The following is a 20,728-nucleotide window of genomic DNA, read 5'->3' as shown; positions in this document are numbered from 1 at the left end:
AGAAGAAGACAATTTAAGAGACTATTTCGATTGCTCCGAGGTCCCCGCACATGGGCGGGACTATTTAATAGATTATGACTATAACAGAGATACCCCTACTACAGAACTGGAGTTACAGGTAAGAAACTACTCCTTCCTAAACTTTTTGTCTATATCCATTCCCAAATATTCAAATCAAATGAGTTGGTTTGAGTGTTAATTACTTGAAGTTGCTGAGAAGACCCAGTTATTGAAGGTCTATTGTCAAGTGGAGATCGCACAGCAGTCACTTGCATGATTCAGCCTTGACCAACCAATCATCCAAGCTAAGGACAAATAAAAACAACTTTTCTCTGGGCACCATTGCCTTGCCTTTTGACAAAGCTCTGAGAGCCGACCTTAGACCAAAGGTAGAGCTTTTTATTGTTAAAGATTGTTGTCGACTTTGAAGCATAAGAAAAACTTGAGTGTTTGGCCCAAATTGGCAAATGAATCATGCGGATCCAAAGCATGTATCCAATCCTCTTGATGGAGAAGCAGAAAATTAGAAGAAATGCAGACATTCTGAATTTTGCTGTTAATCCATTTGTTTGCCTGTATGAGAGCTAAAATTAAGAAAACTCAGTTTGGGTCTTTTGTTCCTGATTATAACATAGAGAAAGTAGACTCCTTTGTTTTACAGCTGTCTTGTTAGTGGCTCTATTGCATTGTTTTTCAACAAACATCTTACGTTCAGAATCAAATGATCCAGCACAGGTGGAATTTGAGGAGAAGAAGAAACCCTGATTTTGTACCCATTCTGCACAGTATCCAACACCCGCAATTGTTTGTATTCTTTTGCCATCTCTAACAAAGTTGGAAATAATCCAGGTCTCTGCCGTGCTTCTTGCTGGATGAAAAGGATTTTTGATTCTTCCTGAGCAACAAGTTTCCTTTTTCTGCTCCGATAAAGTAGCAACGTAGACTTTTGAAAGCATTGTGTAGATTTCTAGACTTTTAATGCATTATTAATAATTTCACGTTATAACTATACACAGAAAGGTTAGTGTACACCCATACATAATAAAAACAAACGTTTCTGCTTTCTTATTTTTCTATTATGTCGCAGGGGAAAAGAGCAAAATTGAATTAATCATATGATGAAAATGGGAGCAAGATGAATGTGAACATTAATTTGAGTGAAAGGGAAAACTACTCAAACAATTGGTGTTTCTAGCCTGATATAGCCTTGAAAAAGTCAGCGTTCAGGATCTTCCCCAGAGGTTGGAAAAAAACACAAATTGCCTAACTATCTCCCTGTTAGGACAGTGCAACATTCTGGAATTTTCAGAGTGGCAGGTTCACATTTTCTCAGCCCTAATGAGCCAAGATAAACGGACACAAATTCTTGCTTTTTGATTTTTAGTAGATTCTGTTATGCAGTGGTAATTTCAACCACTGCATAAAATGCCAAATTCTGCTTTTCTGAATATTGAAGAGAGTACCATAGATGATTGGGTCCTTCTGCCTGTTGTATTTTGCTGCAGGCAGCTGCAGAATAATAGGTCAGGTTTGGGGCTGCAGATAATTCTAGCCTGACAGCAGAATATGTTGAAACATTGTTTTGGGGGGAAATAGTCTATAATACAGCTCTCTTTCCAAGCGAGAGCACATGACTTGCATTTCAACATATTCTTCATTCTGTCTTCCTGAAAGTCATTTGACGTTATTGCGGTTTTAACCAACACAACCCAACTTCCAATTCAAAAGTTGATGGCATTCACAAATTATGACATAGGAAGTAAAATAAAAGACGAGATTAGAAAGATGAGTAACATTTGAAAGAATTGGAAAACAATGTCTGCAAAGTACGTGGAAAGTTAAAATATTGTTTTGTAAGCAAATGGATCATCAGCCTGTTAATAATGTTTCTACCTTTAAAAGACATGTGCAAGCTATGTCTAATCACAAATTTACAACGCTCAATCTGATGGGCAAACTAGCAGCAGAGGATTATCAAACGAACGGCAGATATATTCCATACTTGTTACGGACACATTTAATCTGTCTAAAATTGCAACAGCTCCTAGGTCATTCCTTCAAGTTGAACAATACTGAGTTCAACTTAGATCAGTAAGCAAAAAAAAAATAATGAGAAATATACTCAGTGAAAATATACACATTTATTTATTTTTTTTAGAAAAAACGACGTACTCACAGAAAGAACATAATTGTAATCCTTCCTTAAACTAAATATCTCAATTATTTATGATTCACATTTACCATGCACTTTTAATGAATAGAGGAAACAAAATGGGCCGTTTATGGAATTACATATTCTGACCTGTCTTTTTATTTACATATGAAACTTACACAGCCAGCCATGTATAAAAACAGAACGGTCCTGAATATTAAACTTGTAAAGTCATAATTCAGAGACAAAGTTGGACAGTAAATTCCAAGACCAGGATATGAGAAGTGAGTAGCTGAAGATGTGGGAACGATTGTGTCAATTGCAGCCAGATGAGTTCAGGAAGGAATACGAATCAAAACCTGCAACAAAGAAATTGAACATACAATAAAATAATAGTTACTTACAGAGACACTCAGTTGATTTTATTTCTATAATCATGCAAGTTAGTGAGTTGCACTTGTTTTACATTTTCTCAATAAACTTGAGCATCGTTTTGTATTGTTGGCAGAACTGACATTCTTCAATTTGCATTAGGATAATATTTTTAAATATAACATTTTAAGTTAGACGGGGTATAGCTATGCCCCTCATGTTCTTGTCCTGTCTTTGTTTATTGCAACATACTGTTTTGTGGTTGGATGGGCTGGAGAGAGGAGGTGGTGAAAGCTATGAAGGATAACCTGTTACATTGCTGACTGTTGTTGTATTGTTCCTATGACGGGAGACGTTTGTATGTGGGGAAGGATTGTTATTTGATGTTATACAAGTCGATATGTGGCAAGTAGAGGAAAATGCTCCTTTTGGACATGGTCATCCCTCCACCCCCCTTTTTATCTGGTATGTGTTACAATTTTGACTGAAGAGAACTGGGTTCCTGCTAACCAGGTCCCCAGTGCCAGTGCTCTTTTCCTAAAACAAGGCAATTGGTTAATTGTTCCCCGCCTGGCAAGACCTTTAGCACCTCTGTAAGCCCCAAGCAAATGTTACCCCTGGTACCTAAGGCATGGCTACTAAAGAGGGTCCCTAAGGGCTGCAGCATGTATTATGCCACCCTAAGGAATCCACCACCAAGCTCCAGCAGACTGCCACTGCCGAATGTGTGAAATGGTGCAAACAAATGTGAAAACATGACATGGCACACACTCTGTGTGCCATGCCCACAGACACTGCATGCAATTAATGTAAGTAACGACTACAGCAGGCCTAATAGCCCTAACAAAGAATATATGGTATCCCAACAGGTGGAAGTAAAAGGAACAATTTTACAAGAGATATGTCAAAAACATTATCCGCAGGAAGGAAAGGAAAGGAAACTCAATACATCCGTATTAAGTGCCAAGAGCATCAGGTTTATCAAATGAAAGCAGGATTTAGTACAGTTATGACAGCACTGTAGTAAGACAATTAATACAACCCAAATCTGTACTTGGTGCGTGAATAGTGCAATAGGTGAACACGGTGGCGACGCAAGTGACAAATGGATCAGCATGGACGGCGCAGTGACAATTGGTGTCAATAATGTACAGTATTATAAAAACAAAGACAATATGGCTACAAATGATTTCTAAGTAGTCTGTTCATCAAGTAGCTTCAGTCCATATTGTGTGTAGCGCCTATAGATGGGCTGAATAGTCGACAGCGTTTCGATCCATGTTAATGTGGATCATCTTCAGGACTGGGTTGTGCGTGAAGAACCAGTACTGTACAAAGAAAGGAAAGGGGGGGGGGGGGGGGGGTAAGCGGGTGTGGGAACAAGGGATGAAGGTGCGGAGTGCGGGCGGGATTGGGCCTGGCCGAGTGTCGCGCAAGCATAGGGACTCTCTGGCCGCAGGGCCAAGAAGGGTGGGTGCTGGGCATGAGGAGAAAGGAACACAGTTGGGTGGGGCGGATGTAAGGAAAGACCAACTGCTGAGACTAAGTAATAGGTCCAATGGTGGTAGGGGGCCTTTGGGGGTGACCCGAAGCCAGGGAGGGGTAGGGCGAGAGAGGGACAAAGAAATCGCAATCAATAGAGCAGGCAGCATGCGTATGGACGGGATGCCGACGGTCAGATGGAACGCAAGAGAGGTTCCAGGGGTGGGGGACAATCTAAGCAGGAACGCGAAAAGCTAGATTACCTTGGAAGGGCGGTGAATGTCTTCCTAGGAGAGCGCTAGTACTGTAGCAAGGGTGAGTCCTATAAAAGGAAGAAGGCTGAAGTTAGGTTAGGTCGCTGGGGGAAGGGGAGGTGGAGCAGGTGGTTATGTCACGGTAGGAAACTGACCTGGTGTCTGAGAGTATGTAGCTGGAACAATCGGGGTAATAGATCCCACGTCGAAGCGTCAAGGGAATCTACGGAAACCAAGGGAGGTCCGGGGTAAGGAACCGGGCAAGGGCAAAGTGGGGTTAGGGACAGTGTAACCGGCAGTCCTGAACAGCGAAGACTAACCTGAAAAGCGTGGCGAGACAGCGCTGAATTGGAGTAACGTGGCCCGATCCCGGGAGGTGATCAGGGTCTTCGGGATTGAATCTGGGGGGAGAGAAGGAGAAAGGCCCTTGGTAAAGGAAAATCGAAGGGAGGGGAGGAGAGCGATCGGCCGCACAGAACGTACCTCCTATGGCTAGGCAGCTGCACCAATGAATCCGGGCAGGTCGGGCGTAGTCAGGGAAATGCCACGAATGAAGGAACTAACCAATGTGGAGCCGGGGGAGTGGTCAGGTCAGCTTGGTCGTGACGAGGGTGAGAGGGGCGGGCACTGGGGCGTGACTAGTATCAACGTGATAAAAACCACTGACGGCAACGTGGTAGGGACTGTATGAGACATTGAGTCCGAGTGGTACATATAAGCGTGAGCAATGTGGGGAACCCAAGTACCATGGAATTCCGGAGGGTAATGAATTGTGACCATCATGTAGACAACGTAATGATTACAGAAATTACATATTGCTGGCTGGAAAAAACCGTAATAGGTGGTACACGGTTACATTTTGGAGAAGAAAGAAAAATCAACAGAATTGAAATCGCATAGATAAACAATTTACACATAGAAAAAAGGGATGACATATTGAAGGAAGGGGGTGAAATGTCAATAAAAGCCCTAATAATAGCCCTAAGGCCGGGTGCATTATATTACATGTGAGGACATATCTGCATGAGAAGATATGCCCCTGTGTTGTCTAGTTCAATTACTGGATAGTACAAGAGAACAGGGAAGGCATCTTTATTATATATACTGGGCAGTGGTCAGTAAGAGTTCCCCAGCTACATAATGGGTTCACTGAAACCTATGGTGTCTGGTATCAAACACCCTGTCTTAATAAATCCTTACTGATGCCAGTAGTGAATTTATTAAGACATACACTAGGAGGTCACGTAAGAGGTGCCCCCTGAAAAGCTATCAGCCTCTAGCTTGCTGGTTAACTGGTATCTTCCAGCCTGCCAGCACAGACAAGTTTATGACTCACTGGAGGTGACAGCCCGCACTCTAAGAGGTCAGAAACAATGCCTGCTTTGGAAGGAGAAGTTTACACCTCCTCCAGCAGAATGGCTGATGAATCTGAATCTAACAACACACGGATGGATGGGGGTCCTAGGGAATGACTCTAAAGACCAGCGAGGAGAACTTCTCCTTTACTTAACCAATATCACTATACTATCTTGGGTCTATATATGAGCACGCAATCTGTGTGTGATCAGTTTGCATAGTGATATTGATTAATGAATCTGAATACCAAGGCTGGAGGCTTCAAAGCCTCTGCCTCCTTTGATATGCCACTTCGGCTTCCCCTCAGACCTGGGAGGTGCCATTTGGCACCAGGACACATGGGTTATTAGCTATGCGATAGGCATGTTGCACCACCAGGTTGGTCACATCCCTAAGGTGGGCTATCTAATGTGCGCCACGAAAGAAGGATTCCACCATCTTGATTTTGGTGGAATTAGGAACTCTGGGACAGGGTTATGCCCACCTCTCTACAAGAAGTGGTCATAAAGTGGGTGTAGTGACCCCAAGGGTAAGTAGCCCATTGGCTACTACCCTTCACTCCCCTTAACACCTCTAAATTCAGCATTTAGGTGGCCCCCTGACACCAGGAAACTCAGATTCTGAATAAGGAAGAAGGACCATGAAGAATCGAGAACTATGGACCATCTGTGGACTTTTGATGCCAAACCCTGCCTGCCTGCTCCTGTTCCAACAATCACAACAACCGACTAGTCCTGCATCCTGCAGTCCTGCATCCTCCAAAAAGCCTCTGAGCACAGCCAGCACTTGGCAAACCAGTTAGTGTCTCCCTTGAAGTGGAGAAGCCACTTCCCTGCATCCTGTAGGCACCAACTGCAAAGACTGGTTCACCGTTTTGCTGACTACTGGGTCCACCAATGCAGCAGCCACCCAAGAGGAGGTCACTGTGCTCCAGAGGGTCAGACCCATCTCCCACTAAGTTTGGAGAAGCCAGGACCCCCAGGAGCCGCCCTGCACTAATACCCCGTGTACCAGACCCCTTACAGCAATCAAGGCAGTTCGTAGTCCAATCCGGACTTTGACACCGCCAAGACCGACCAGCTGATGAGGGACGTCCGCATCGTGGAGGCCAGCACAGAGAGCGACCCAGCTGTCCTGCTTGTCTCCCCTCTGCAGGTCTGACCAAGTGCTGTGAGCGCCTTTGAGGCAGGGGAACAGTCGATCAAAACGCTCTGGACCCGAGCTCCCCAACCCGGGTCCACGAACCCCAGGTGTGCCCCCCGCTCCTAAGACCCTCACAAGCTGAGCTCCCAGACTTGTCCCCAAGTCTCCCTTTTTAGTCTGTTTCTAGGTGCCAGTCTGTCAACAGTGTAGCACGCAAGGCTATAAACCCGTCTAGCACCTCTGCACCCCGACACTCCAGGGCAGGTAAACCCGAACTGCTGGTGGATCTTGTAACTTTCACCCCCTAGCACCTTAAGCCCTATAAGGGACCCCCAAAATAAGATTGTAAATACTTGTAGGAATATGTTTCTTTCTCGCATTTGTCTGCCATTTTTGCTTAACTGTAAAAATTGATAATTCAAAAAGTACTTACCCAATGACGAACTTCTTGCTATCAAATATTTCATAAAAATGTTATTTTTCTAAATTGGTCTCGAGTTTCGTTTTGAGTGTGTATCTCATTTATTGACCCATACGACCACACAAGAGAACGTTTGGGATTAATAATTTAAGCCTTGGAAGCCAATAAGGGTTGTCTGGAATTTCTATGTGGAGTACCTGATTTTGGTACACTACATAAAAAGCCAGCTTCCTACAGTAGGAATGTTACTGCAAATATTAAGTGGTGCCGTCCGGGTACTAGGAGGATAATAAGCGTTGACCCTAAAAATCTGCTGTTTGCCAAACACTATGAGACTGTAGTGGCAGGTGGGGACATGGAAATAGTCCAGGAATGCCCAGGGACTGAATACTTGCAAAAATGCAATGAACAGCTGCACTCTGTAGGAAGCATGGCATGGGAAAGCAATACCACCTAAATTTGTGTTACGGGAGAACTTAGCTATGAAGTGGAGAGGGGACCTCAATCACTCCGCTAGCCCTCTGTATGCGTAGTGTTGCCAATGTTTATAAGAAGCCAGGTTCTCTTCCTTACAACACAAGTACTGCAAGATGCTGAAACAAACGTGCAACAGAATGTTGAAGGTGGTATGCTTTGACGTTTAGCAGCACAGATGGGCATGATCTTTACATTCTTATTGTGTATGGCTCCAATGTGGTTGAAATATCCTTCTTTAGAAAACTGCCTTACATTATATCAAAAAAGGCAGATATTATGCTAATATTGGGATGGGCCTTAAACTGTGTGGTCTCTTGAGGTCTAGACAGATACCCCACTAGACTGGGTGAAGGAACCAGGCTGGTAAGCACAACTAAGGCAATGAATGAGAACTGGACCCTCTCGCACACAAGATTAGTTAAACTGAAGGTGAGGGGATGCGAGCCAGTGATTAGGTGCTGCCTGGGTACCTCCTTCTGAGTCTTGGAGGTGGAAATGAAGCTTATGATAGCGCCATTCCAGTCGGGAATGGCGACCCCCGACGCACACTGGATGGAAAAAATTCCTTTGAACTTGTAGTTTTCTTTCAAAACAAAGTTTTATTTGTAACGTTGAATGTTGCAATCCTTAGTCCTTCACATATTTCGTAAATCAAAGTTATAATTGGCCCAATGCATTTCGGGCAATGCTGCCCTTCTTCAGGGGCATTGATGTTCTACAAAAAGATGAAACACAACTGTAGTATATTCGTAATACATTGCATGTCAAGAATCATAATGGTACTAATAGTGTGTTATTACACCTATACACAGGCATGTTTGAATAACTTACATCTGTAAACAGTGACTTCATGAAACGTGAAAACGCATTTCTCATAAGTGTACACAAGATGTTACTGGTCTTTCGGTAGTGTATACCCACACTACTTATCAACAGTACAGAAAAACAAAAGTGCATAAAAGAAATGACTCAATCTCATGCCTTCAATGTTAAAGTAAAACAGTGTCTTAAAATGTGAAACGGAAAAAACAGACACTCTGAGAATATTCTACGAGCAAATCTAAAAAATGAAAGTGAGCCAAACATACCTTCCTCGTTGAAGGAAGTGTATAGTCAGAGGGGTGAGATAGAGATTAAAAAGCAGGGGACTTGATCCCTGGGGAACTCCTACGGAAAGGGGGATCTGACTGGATTCCAGGGTGTCCACCTTTACATAGGTGTGCCGGCCTGCCAGATAACTCTCAAACCAAGCACGGGCTTTGCCTCTGACACCGATCTCCCACAGTCGTTGATGAAGAATACTGTGGGAGACGGTGTCAAAGGCAGCCGATAAATCCAGTAGGGTAAAGACAGCAGACTCACCTCTGTCAAGAGTGAGGCGAATATTGTCCACTACCTCCATTACTGCAGTCTCGGTCCCTCGGGCAGCCTGGAACCCCGACTGCGAGGGATCGAGGAGACCCTGTTCCTCTATAAATGTTGAAACTCGCTTGTTGACAAGATGCTCCAGTACCGCACCAAAGTAAGGCAAAAGCGAGATCGGCCTACAATTAGACAGGATGGTAGGGTCACTGTTAGTTTTTTTTAAAATAGGCTTACTCTGGGCCACCTTCCAACAACTGGGGAATGAGGCCAGATCAAATGAAGCATTAAAAATGTTGGTGAGGGAACTAATCAGTGACGGAAAGATCTTATTACACTTACGCGGGACCAAGGAATCTGTAGGGGAACCAGATTTCACCTTCAGGAGGGTTTCTAACACTTCTGCCGTAGTGGTGGGCTCAAATTCCAAAATGGAAGGGGACTCGATGTGGGCAGGGGTAGAAAGATGGCAGGGAGGGACCTCTCCGATTTGATGGATATCTGATTTAGGGGCAGCAAATGTGGAGTAGATAGTCTTAATTTTATTATCAAAATAAACTGCAAGTGAGTCGACCCACTGAGCAGTGGGCAAAAATGCCGATTGCTCCACCTGCGGAGAGGTAAACTCATTAACTATTTTATATAGTTCTTTGCTCGAGTGGGCGGCTTTATTGATCCTAAGGGTGAGGTAAACGGATTTAGCAGCTTTTATGTTTACAATATAAATTGTATTACTCACTGTTCTACTCTGCCCACGCTAACCATCGCTGCACTCTGTCGCCCCTGCCACCCCGGTCCACCGCAAGCGCTAGCCGTGTTTGTTGTGGAGGGTGCAGGGTGGTACCTTCTTCCGAGTTCCCTCCCGGTGCTGGCACGGATTGGGCGAGTGTGTGGAGGCGGAGCTGAATGCTAGCCCGTCCTCTACATAAACCCATTGTAAGAATACCATCTCCCTGATGACACGCGCACGAATGACTGCAGCGCGTTTGCTTGTAGCGTGACCTGAATATTTTAACGCTTCTCGTGTGATTGACTGAAAAATTTCACGGATGCACTTTCCTTTTGTAGCGTGACCTGGAATATTTTAAACGCTTCTCGTGTGATTGATTTTATAATTTTACGGATGCACTCGCTTCCTTTTTAACAATATAAATTGTATTACTCACTGTTCTGCTCTGCTCACGCTAACCATCGCTGCACTCTGTCGCCCCTGCAACCCCGGTCCACTGCAAGCGCTAGGCTTGTTTGTTGTGGAGGGTGCAGGGCGGTACCTTCTTCCGGGTTCCCTCCCGGTACTGGCACTGATTGGGCGAGTGTGTGGAGGCGGAGCTGAATGCTAGCCCGTCCTCTACATAAGCCCATTGTAAGAATACCATCTCCCTGATGACATGCGCACGAATGACTGCAGCGCGTTTGCTTGTAGCGTGACCTGAATATTTTAAAACGCTTCTCGTGTGATTGACTGAAAAATTTCACGGATGCACTTTCCTTTTGTAGCGTGACCTGTAATATTTTAAACGCTTCTCGTGTGATTGATTTTATAATTTCACGGATGCACTCGCTTCCTTTTTAACAATATAAATTGTATTACTCACTGTTCTGCTCTGCTCACGCTAACCATCGCTGCACTCTGTCGCCCCTGCAACCCCGGTTCACCGCAAGCGCTAGTCTTGTTTGTTGTGGAGGGTGCAGGGCGGTACCTTCTTCCGGGTTCCCTCACGGTGCTAGCACTGATTGGGCGAGTGTGTGAAGGCGGAGCTGAATGCTAGCCGTCCTCTACATAAACCAGATGCCTCCGAATACGCGCAGCCGATGCGCTCAGCGTCCACGCCGTAGACACGCCAAAGACCAGCCCGTCTGTGCCCGTCCGGGCCAGGACGGGGCACGGGGCTGAGGGCCATGCTCTGGTGGCTCAAACAGGCTGGTAATGTCCTCAGGTCAGTTAAAATCGCTGCGCCCGACCAAAAACGAGTTGTGCACTACACTTGAGTTACATCAGATAGGAAATACTTCTTGCCCCAACTGTAATCTCACACTCATTAACTCTCAACCGTACCCGGATCTCAGGAACAGATTTAGAAAGCGGAAACAGCACCCAAATACCAGGGTGCAAGACTTCCTGTTTTACAGTACAAACTGCTGCTCATTACCTAAACACAAGCTAGATATCTTTAACTTGTTACTAGAAGACCAACCTAGAGCACTCTTTTTGACTGAAACCTGGCTACACGATAGTGCAGGCCCCGACTTAGCCACTGCTCTCCCCTCCAACCATGCAATCGTTAGGAAAGATAGAGCAGACCAAACTGGAGGTGGGATTGCAATCATTTTTAACAGAGAGCTGAAATGTAGCCTCGACCCTGTTGACATCCCAGACTGTGAAGCTGCCTTTTTTAAAATATCCATGAATCCTAACTTTACGCTATCAGGCTTGTTGATGTATCGGCCCCCCGGAAATTCCACCCAATGGGCTTCCAAATTAGCTAACTACATCACACCTTTTTATGTAGCCTCAAAAAACTTCTCATTAATTGGAGACCTCAACCTGCATCTAGAGGATCCATCTAACTCCACATGTTCCAATGTGCTAGAAGACCTGATAGCTTTAAACATGAGATTACTAAATTCCGGACCCACACATAAGGCGGGACACCTGCTCGACCCTATAATTACTAATCTCACCGAACTAGCATGGCACGATACCACCCCCATATGCTGGTCAGACCACTACTTAATAAAATGTAGCCTTAAAATACCAACCCTTACTTCTGTGCAGCCTGTTTTTCCAGCAACGTCCAGGAAAAACTGGAAAACGCTTGACATTGTACAATTCAACAAGGTACTCTGCGAAACCCCCTCCACAAAAAGACACAATATGGAGGGCATAGCAAAAGCAACACAACAGTGGCTTAGTGACGCCGCTGACTCCTGCCTACCCACCCCTCACACAAAGGGAAATAGCTACCGACCCCCAGCTCCATGGTACGACGACTCATTGAAAACTGAGAAATCGAAATGTAAGGCATTAGAGCGTCAGTGGCGGAAAGACTATGCTCCCGGCAGAAAAGTGAGATATCATAACGCCAGAAACAAATACCATACAGCTTGCACGAAAGCCCGAGCCCTGTATGTTTCCAACACCATTATGGAAGCAACAAACAGACCCAAAACTCTGTTTAATATGGTCAAGGAACCAGCGGGTGCGCAAACTACAGCTACTGCTCTTCCTCTAAATGAACAACAATGTCAGGAGCATGCCGAATTCTTCACGGACAAAATTGACAAACTAATCATTGATATCAATAGCAATAAAAATGATCCCACCCCACAGAATACCCTGGAATACTGGCCTCCCATTACGATAGATACACTGAAGGCCATCTTCAAGACCATCAAATCCGGTTCCCCTCGTGACCCTATCCCCATTAAAGTACTAAAACAACTGGATGCCCCCTCCCTTGAAATCATGGTCGATACATTAAATTCCTCCTTTGAATTTTCTACAGTTCCCGCACTTTGGAAACATGCCATGATAAGCCCACTGCTGAAGAAGCTCACAGCAAACCCTGAAATATTGTCAAACTATAGACCTATATCCCTGCCTTTTCGAAATTACTGGAAAGACACGTTCACTCGGTCTTAACCCATTTTTCTGAAGTAAATTCCCTCCTCCATCCGTCTCAATCAGGTTTTCGAGCTGGTTTCTCCACAGAAACTGCTCTACTGGGAGTCACCGAAAACATCCGGAAACTCCTTGATGACGGTCAAACGGTTGCTATCATTCTTTTAGACTTGAGCGCGGCCTTTGACACCATATCGCACGAAAGTCTAATAATCACGTTAAGAAAAAATGGAATCTGTGGTATGGCACTCGAGTGGATCAGGTCTTTTCTCTCACAACGGATGTTCCAAATTACATCTTCCTCAGCATGCTCCGGAATGTTTAATGCCCCACACGGAATGCCCCAGGGCTCTATTCTGAGCCCACTGTTTTTTAATCTTTATCTTAGACCTCTGGCCGACCAAAAGGACAGATCAGGACTCACCCTCATGACCTACGCCAATGACTCACAGATCATCTTCTCCTTGTCTGAATCCAGCCCTTCATCCCAGTCTCCTCTCAAACAAGGTCTCCAAAACATTTTCAGCTGGATGACTAGAAACCAGCTGAAGCTAAATGGAGAAAAAACGGAGATCCTCCTTTTGGGGAAACAACAGGACCTGTGGAATCCCTCCCACTGGCCTTCCCAGATGGGAAATTTCTCAGCCCCAGCCACCCAGGTACGCAATTTGAGGGTCATTGTGTATAGCTCCCGCTCCATGAAACAACAGGCCAGCAAAGTCGTCGGCCTATGTTTTACCATAATGAAGTGGCTGAGGAAAATCTTCTGGATGCTGCCCATCTCCACCCAAAAAACCGTAGTCAATGCCCTCATTACATCTCGACTTGACTACGGTAACATTCTGTACCTAGGCTCAAATAAAGCTGTAGTACGGCGGCTGCAGCTTGTCCAGAACTCAACTGCCAGGCTGCTGTGTAGAATTCCTAAAACCACCAGGGTCTCGAACTACCGACGTGACCTGCATTGGCTCAGGGTAGAAAACCGAATTAGATTTAAAGCCCTGAACTATATGTTCAGAATAAAAGCGGGCACTGCACCTGAATACCTACTATCACTAGCCCATCCCTATACTCCCAAACGCAACCTACGGTCGCAATCAGCAGCCAACTTTTGTGTGCCTAGGTTCAAACTTGCAAGAATGGGAGGCAGATCCTTTTCTCATCTAGGACCAACCCTTTGGAACGCTCTCCCTCCCTATATTTGCAAGGAGGAAAACCACGTTAGGTTCAGAAAGAACATCAAAACCTGGTTGTTCGAGCAATAACTAGAACAACCCTGCAAACCCTTGCCACCTTTCTGTGCTGTGTCTCGGCGCCCAGAAACCCTTTTTGGGTAGCTGTTGCGCCTTACAAGTTTAATAAATAAATAAATAAATAAATAGACAGTCACCATGAGGATCGGTAATGAACATCATCCTCCCACATGAATCGCATGGTTTAAATCCTGTATTCTTCGATGACATCTCGACGGAAGACAGCAACACCAAACACACAGAAACAGCAATCCACAATAGTAACAAAGTTACTATCCGTACAACATAAGATCCCAAGAAACCGTTAGCGTCGACGACGCAGAAAAAAAGGGAACTGATGTCATCACGCCGACGTAGGCCTAATAAGGAGTCAGTGACGTCAGTCGGATTCACATGCGATGCCGTGCTCCTGTGACGTCGTCCACGCCGGCGTGCTACAAAAGAATTTTCCGATCGTTGCTGACGCAGGGGGATATTCACAAGGTGAGGAATCCACTTGCAGATGTATCCATCAGAAAGAAGGAGTAGTTTCTGTCCTGTAACTCCAGTTCTGTAGTAGGGGTATCTCTGTTAGAGTCATAATCTAGTGAATAGTCCCGCCCATGTGCGTGGACCCCGGCAATCAAAAATAATCTCTTAAGTTGTCAAATTAATGCAGAAACTGCAAAGACACTTAAGAGAAAATTTAAAGACAAATAATGCAGCCTATATCCACATGCTACACTGTCCAGTACTTCAACTAGAAATTCCACCAAAAAATACCACACACAACACAGCCTGCCAGTTTCTACCACAGAGAAACTTGCCTCCCCCAGTCAAAGACTCTGGAATGATAGAGAGGAAGGTAGGGACAGACAAGCCCCATAGGCTGCCATTATGTGGCTTAAATAGGATACTGTGCCTTTAAGAGAACTTTCCAGAACTTCTCCCAGTATCCCAGAATGCATAGCAGGTCCCTCTACTTTCAGTTCTTTTTGAAGGCGAAGCATGCCAGACCTGTCGCATTCTTTACATGATGAAACATCTCCACCGGGGAGGAGGGCGGGCGCTTATGACTATAACAGAGATACCCCTACTACAGAACTGGAGTTACAGGACAGAAACTACTCCTTCTGTAGTAGGGGATCTCTGTGTATAGTCATAATCTAGTGAATAGAATGGCAAGCCCATCCCCACACCAAAGCGGCGGTGGAGAATAAATACATAACGCCACTACTGTGCGAACAAATTCCGCAGCGAAGCCTGCCCAACCTGAGCGTCTGCCCTGGCGTCAGTGTCCAGGCAGTAATGCTTAGCAAAGGTATGAACCGACTTCCAAGTGGCTGCCTTGCAGATTTCAGCAATCGGCACGTTACGGAGCAGAGCCGTCGTGGCAGCTTTGCCCCTGGTGGAATGAGCCTTAGGCTTACCTCCTAAGGTCTTATTAGCCTTTTGGTAACACAATTGTATGCAGGACACAATCCACCTAGAGATGGACTGCTTAGAGTTCGCAAGACCCGTCTTGACCGATCCATAATTGATGAACAACTGGTCAGACCTACGAATATCTTTGGTTTTATCCAGATAAAATTTCAACACCCTCCTAACATCCAGGGAATGGAGAGACCTCTCCGCTGGGGATGAAGGGTTCTGAAAAAACGTAGGCAAAGTTATAGTCTGGTTGACATGAAAATCAGAAATAACCTTGGGGAGAAATTTAGGGTGAGTACGCATAACAACCTTAGCAGCATGAAATACAGTATAAGGTTCATTACAACACAACGCCTGAATTTCACTCACCCTGCGGGCCGATGTAATGGCCACGAGGAACGCCGCCTTCCAGGACAGGTGCTGCAACGAAGCCTTATGAATAGGTTCAAAAGGCTCCTTCATCAATCTGGACAGCACCACATTCAATTCCCATGAAGGCGAGGGAAGCCTGACAGGAGGGAATACTTTCTTCAATCCTTCCAGAAAATCTTTGATCACAGGGATCTGGAAAAAGGAAGTCTGTGAAGGGCATTTCCTGTAGGCAGTCAATGCAGCCAGATGAACCTTAATGGAATGCACATTAAGGCCAGACTGCGCCAAATGTAAAAGGCAAGGAAGGATGACATCTTCCTTACAGGTCGTAGGATCATGGTTCTTAGACTGGCACCAGATACAAAACCTCTTCCACTTGTAAGCATATGAAGTCCGAGTGGAAGGTCTCTTAGACTCCTTCAGTATGTCCATGCAACCATCGGGCAGATTCAGATGGCCATATTGCACTATCTCAGGAGCCATGCCGCCAAACTCAAAGACGAGAGGTTGGGGTGTAACATCCGTCCCCCAAACTACGTGAGAAGGTCCGGCCTGCACGGCAACCGAACGTGAGGAAGGAGAGACCGGTGAAGAAGGTCCGTGAACCACCACTGCCTGGGCCATTCCGGGGCGATGAGTATCATCCGAGCCCTGGACCGGGCCAGCTTGAGGAGCACCGCCGGAATCAGGGGAATGGGAGGAAAGGCGTACAGAAAGCTGTTCGTCCAGTTTATCCATAACGCATTCCCCAGCGTCTCTTGCTGGAAGTACCTGGAGGCGAAGTTTCTGCACTTGCTGTTTTCGGCGGTGGCGAACAAATCTACGTCTGGAGTTCCCCACCTTGCGAAGACCTCTCCTAGAACTTCGTCGTTTATGACCCATTTGTGGTTTTCCTGAACCAGTCTGCTCAGTGCGTCTGCCTGAACATTCTGCACACCTGGTAGATGGGTGGCCGTTATCGTCAGTCCTCTGGCTAGGAGCCAGTGCCAGATCGTCTGCGCCTCCTGTGACAGGGTGCGTGATCTCGAGCCCCCCTGCTTGTTGAGGTAATACATCGTGGTGTTATTGTCCGTCTGTACAAGCAGAGAGTTGGTCTGGAAGGACGGAAGCAAGGCCTTCAGAGCCAAGTGAACAGCCCTGAGTTCCAGGAAATTGATGTGATACGTGGCCTCCATCGGCGACCACGTGCCTTGAATCTGTAGAGTCCCGGAGTGCGCTCCCCATCCCAGGAGAGACGCATCCATCACGACAGTCTGCGTGGGAATGTCCTTGTGAAAGGGAACCCCTCTGAGGAGATTCTCCGCCGAACACCACCACTTCAGAGACTGAAGAGCATGCAGCGACAGTCGAATCTTGTCGTCCCAAGATCCTTTCCTCTGATCCCACTGGTCCTCCAAGCACTCCTGCAGCGGTCTCATGTGCAGCCGTGCGTGTGGCGTCAGGAAGATACAAGAGGCCATCGATCCCAGTAGAGAAGACACCGTCCTCACTGTTGTAGATTGAGTCGTCATAAGAGCCTGAGCCTTCCGAAGGAGTGATAATCGTCGCTCTTCCGAAGGAGACACGCTTGCTGACAGCGTATTGATGGAGGCTCCCAAGTACTGTATGCATTGGACCGGAGTCGGGACAGACTTGGCCATGTTGATGTGCAGCCCCAGCTTGTTCAAAAGAACGCACGTCTTCTGGAAGTGTGCTCGCGCTTCCGAGAAGGAGGATGCCTTGATCAACCAATCGTCCAAGTACGGGTAGACGAACACCTTGTTCTTCCTCAGGTGTGCTGCTACCACCGCCATGCACTTCGAGAACGTTCTCGGCGCAGACTTCAGTCCGAATGGGAGTACTGTGTATTGATAGTGATTGGTGCCGACTTGGAACCGCAGGAACTTCCTGTGTTTGTGTGCAATGGGCACATGGAAGTAAGCATCCTGTAGGTCTATAGCGCATAGCCAGTCTCCCTGTTGCAACTGAGGGTAAATCTGATGCAACGACAGCATGCAAAACTTTTCCCTGCGAATCCATTTGTTTGCCTGCCGCAAGTCCAGAATGGGCCTGAAATCGTTCTTGTCCTTCTTGCGAACCAGAAAGAACCTGGAGTACAGTCCTCTTCCTCTCTGAGACAGAGGTACGTCTTCTATCGCCCTTTTCCTCAACAGGATATCCGCCTCCGCCTGAAGCTTGCGCAGCTGAAACTGCGAGCTGACAGGGGGAATTGCTGGAGGAGGGCTGGTGAACAGAAGACTGTATCCATTGCAAACAATATTCAGCACCCACTTGTCCTGAGTAATTTTTCTCCACTCTGCCAGAAAAAATTGAATGCTTCCCCCTACCGGAGTGGGTAACAGATCCGGGGGAAGTAGGTTCCTAGGGCCTAGACCCAGCCTGGCCCTTGGGCGCTGGGGCCGACTGCTGGCCACCTCTGCCCTTCTGGCGCTTCTGGAACGGCTTACGGAACTGGTGTTGCTGTTGCGATTGCCCCGAAGCCTGGCCCCGTCCTGGGCCTTGCCCGCCGAACCGCCGTTGGAAAGGGCGGTACTGCTTCTTAGTCTCTTTAGGCTTCTCCAGGCCCACAGCCGTTAGCGTTTCGGCCTCCGCCTTCATGCGGGCCATCTCATCGTCCGCATGCTTCCCGAAGAGGGTCTCACCGGAGAACGGTAGATTGGCCACCCTCTGCTGTGCGTCCGGTTTCAGGGACGTAAGCCGGAGCCATGCGTGGCGTCGTTGGTTGATTTCGTGGCAAAATCCGTGAGCAGCCAACAGGGAAGAGTCTGCTGCCGCGCTGATAATCTGGTTCGCCACCAGCATCCCCTCACTCAGTACTTCCATGAAGTCTTCACGCTTCTTCCGAGGTAAATGCTCCGCAAATCGCTCGAGGGAGTCCCAGAGGGCACGGTCCTATCGGCCCAACAGCGCCGCGGCACTCGCAGCTTTCATGGAGGTAGCGGAAGTTCCACAGACTTTCCTCCCCGCCGAATCCAACCACCTCGACTCCTTATCCGGGGGAACCGTTGAGGACGGAGTGGTGGCATGCTGCTTGCTGGCCGCCATCACAATGACAGAGTCAGGAGGAGGTTCCGTTCTCAGAAAGGCCGGATCCGAATCGGGAGCCCGGTACTTCTTCAGTAACCTTGATGGAGCCGCCCTCGTCACCGCAGGGGTGAGAAACAGGGCCATAGCCGGTTCTTCCAGGCCCGGCACCAGAGGCAGGAGAAGACGAGACAGATGTTTTTGATGTAAAGTCTCAAAAATGACTGACGTTTTCGGAGTAGGCACCGTCAGGGATATGCCCAACTTCGCAGCGCCCCTTAAAAGGACGTCATGGAACGCCACCAGGTCATCTATCGGGGACACTCTCGTGTCTGGTGACCCCGATAGGGTGGGAGAATAGTCCCTGGTCCCAGAGGACCCCGTGTGTGAGCGAGATTCGCGCCTCCTATGGCGGTGTCTCGACCTCGTGGATGATCTGCGTCGCGATCTCTCCCTCCTCCCAGAGCGAGAGCGAGACCTGCCTGCTCGTGGCCGCTCCTTCGGTTTTCGTGGAGGGGTCTTCCTAGGCTCCTCACGGGGTTTCGGTTTTGGGGTCCCCTTAGGAGGAACAGGCAGAGACGGCAGGGAAGTGGACCTCGGAGGAGGAACCTTCGGCTGCGGGGCGGGCCCATGCGGAGGGACCGGAGGCGGTGGAGGGTCTCCTGAAGGGAGTGGAGGTTTGGGTGGAGGGTCCTCCTTAGGAACAGGCGGAGGAGTCGAAGTCCTGGGCCGAGATGGTGTGTACACCTCTGAGTACACCGAGCCCGGTGACCCTTTAGGCGAAGGGTGCGGAGAGCCAGCCCCATCAGCAGGCGACCGCTTCCTCTTGCGTCCTCCACTTGAAGCAGCGTGACTTCTGGGACTAGAATCCCTCTTGCGCCGTTTTGGAGAGGCTGACCGACTCCTAGACGCTGACCGCTGTCTGCTGGACGCAGAGCAACGCTTTTCCGGCGTCGAACGACGCTTCCTCGACTCCGGCGTTGATCGCCGTCTCCTCGGAGTCGACCCTCTTTTCCTCGGCGTCGAACGTCGACTCCTCGACGCCGACCTCGTCTTCCGCGACGTCGTACGCCGCCTCCTCGACGTCGAGCGGCCCGTCTTCGACGACGAACGTCGCCGTCGTCTTGATGCTCTTGACGTCGAGGAGCCCCTCGACGTCGACCGGCGCCTCGACGGCGATCGACGGTGTCACCTCGACGGCGAGCGTCGATGCCGCCTCGACGGCGAGCGTCGATGCTTGTCACTTTGCCTTCGGCGTCGGTAGGAAGACCTCGACGTCGACAAAGACGTCGACGGTGGCTTCGACGGCGACTCCATGATCTTCGACGTTGAGCCGTCACGCCGTCTCGACCCGGAGCCCCGGGGAGAAGGGGAGCACACCGCCGTCATCCCTCTCGACGTCGTCGTCGATGCAATCGACGTCGACGGAGACCGGGACCGTTTGCTGGACTTCCCGCCCCTGGGGAGCCCCCCAGAGGCCTCAGCAGAGGCAGAGGGAACCTTCCCAGCCTGCCCAGATCCACCTGCAGCCTGCAGACGCCTCTCCTCCAGGCCAGAAAGCCTGATCTTCAATCTGGCACACGATGCAGACATCATGGGGATCACTCTTGGCCTTCTTCCTCCCACATGCTGGGCACTTATCAAAAAGGCCAGGCATTTTAGAGCCCTAAAACGCCTAAAAACAGCACAAAAAGAGAAAGAGAACACCAAGAAGTAAACTGCAACACTTTTTGAACTCAAAAGTGCCAAAATATCCAATAAACCCTTGAAACAAGGGAGAGCTCAATGCCAGGGTCCTGTAAGCAGGAGCCGGAAAAATGAACTGAAAGTAGAGGGACCTGCTATGCATTCTGGGATACTGGGAGAAGTTCTGGAAAGTTCTCTTAAAGGCACAGTATCCTATTTAAGCCACATAATGGCAGCCTATGGGGCTTGTCTGTCCCTACCTTCCTCTCTATCATTCCAGAGTCTTTGACTGGGGGAGGCAAGTTTCTCTGTGGTAGAAACTGGCAGGCTGTGTTGTGTGTG

At 47.8% G+C, this 20,728-nt stretch overlaps 1 protein-coding gene across 1 annotated transcript in view; it reads right to left on the bottom strand.

The window, feature by feature from the left end:
- Positions 1-2,126: 2,126 nt before the first annotated feature.
- The window catches only part of PPIH (peptidylprolyl isomerase H), a 192,187-nt gene continuing 173,585 nt past the window's right edge, over positions 2,127-20,728 (bottom strand). Inside the window, exon 10 of the mRNA XM_086920207.1 lies at positions 2,127-2,511. The gene's annotated coding sequence lies outside the window, so the exon portion shown is untranslated. The remainder of the gene's footprint in view (positions 2,512-20,728) is intronic.

This window comes from Lissotriton vulgaris, chromosome 5, assembly GCF_964263255.1.
Source record: "Lissotriton vulgaris chromosome 5, aLisVul1.2, whole genome shotgun sequence".
NCBI classification, from domain to species: Eukaryota; Metazoa; Chordata; class Amphibia; order Caudata; family Salamandridae; genus Lissotriton; species Lissotriton vulgaris.
The sequence above is the reverse complement of the archived record's forward strand: the minus strand, read 5'-3'. Positions and strand labels throughout refer to the sequence as shown.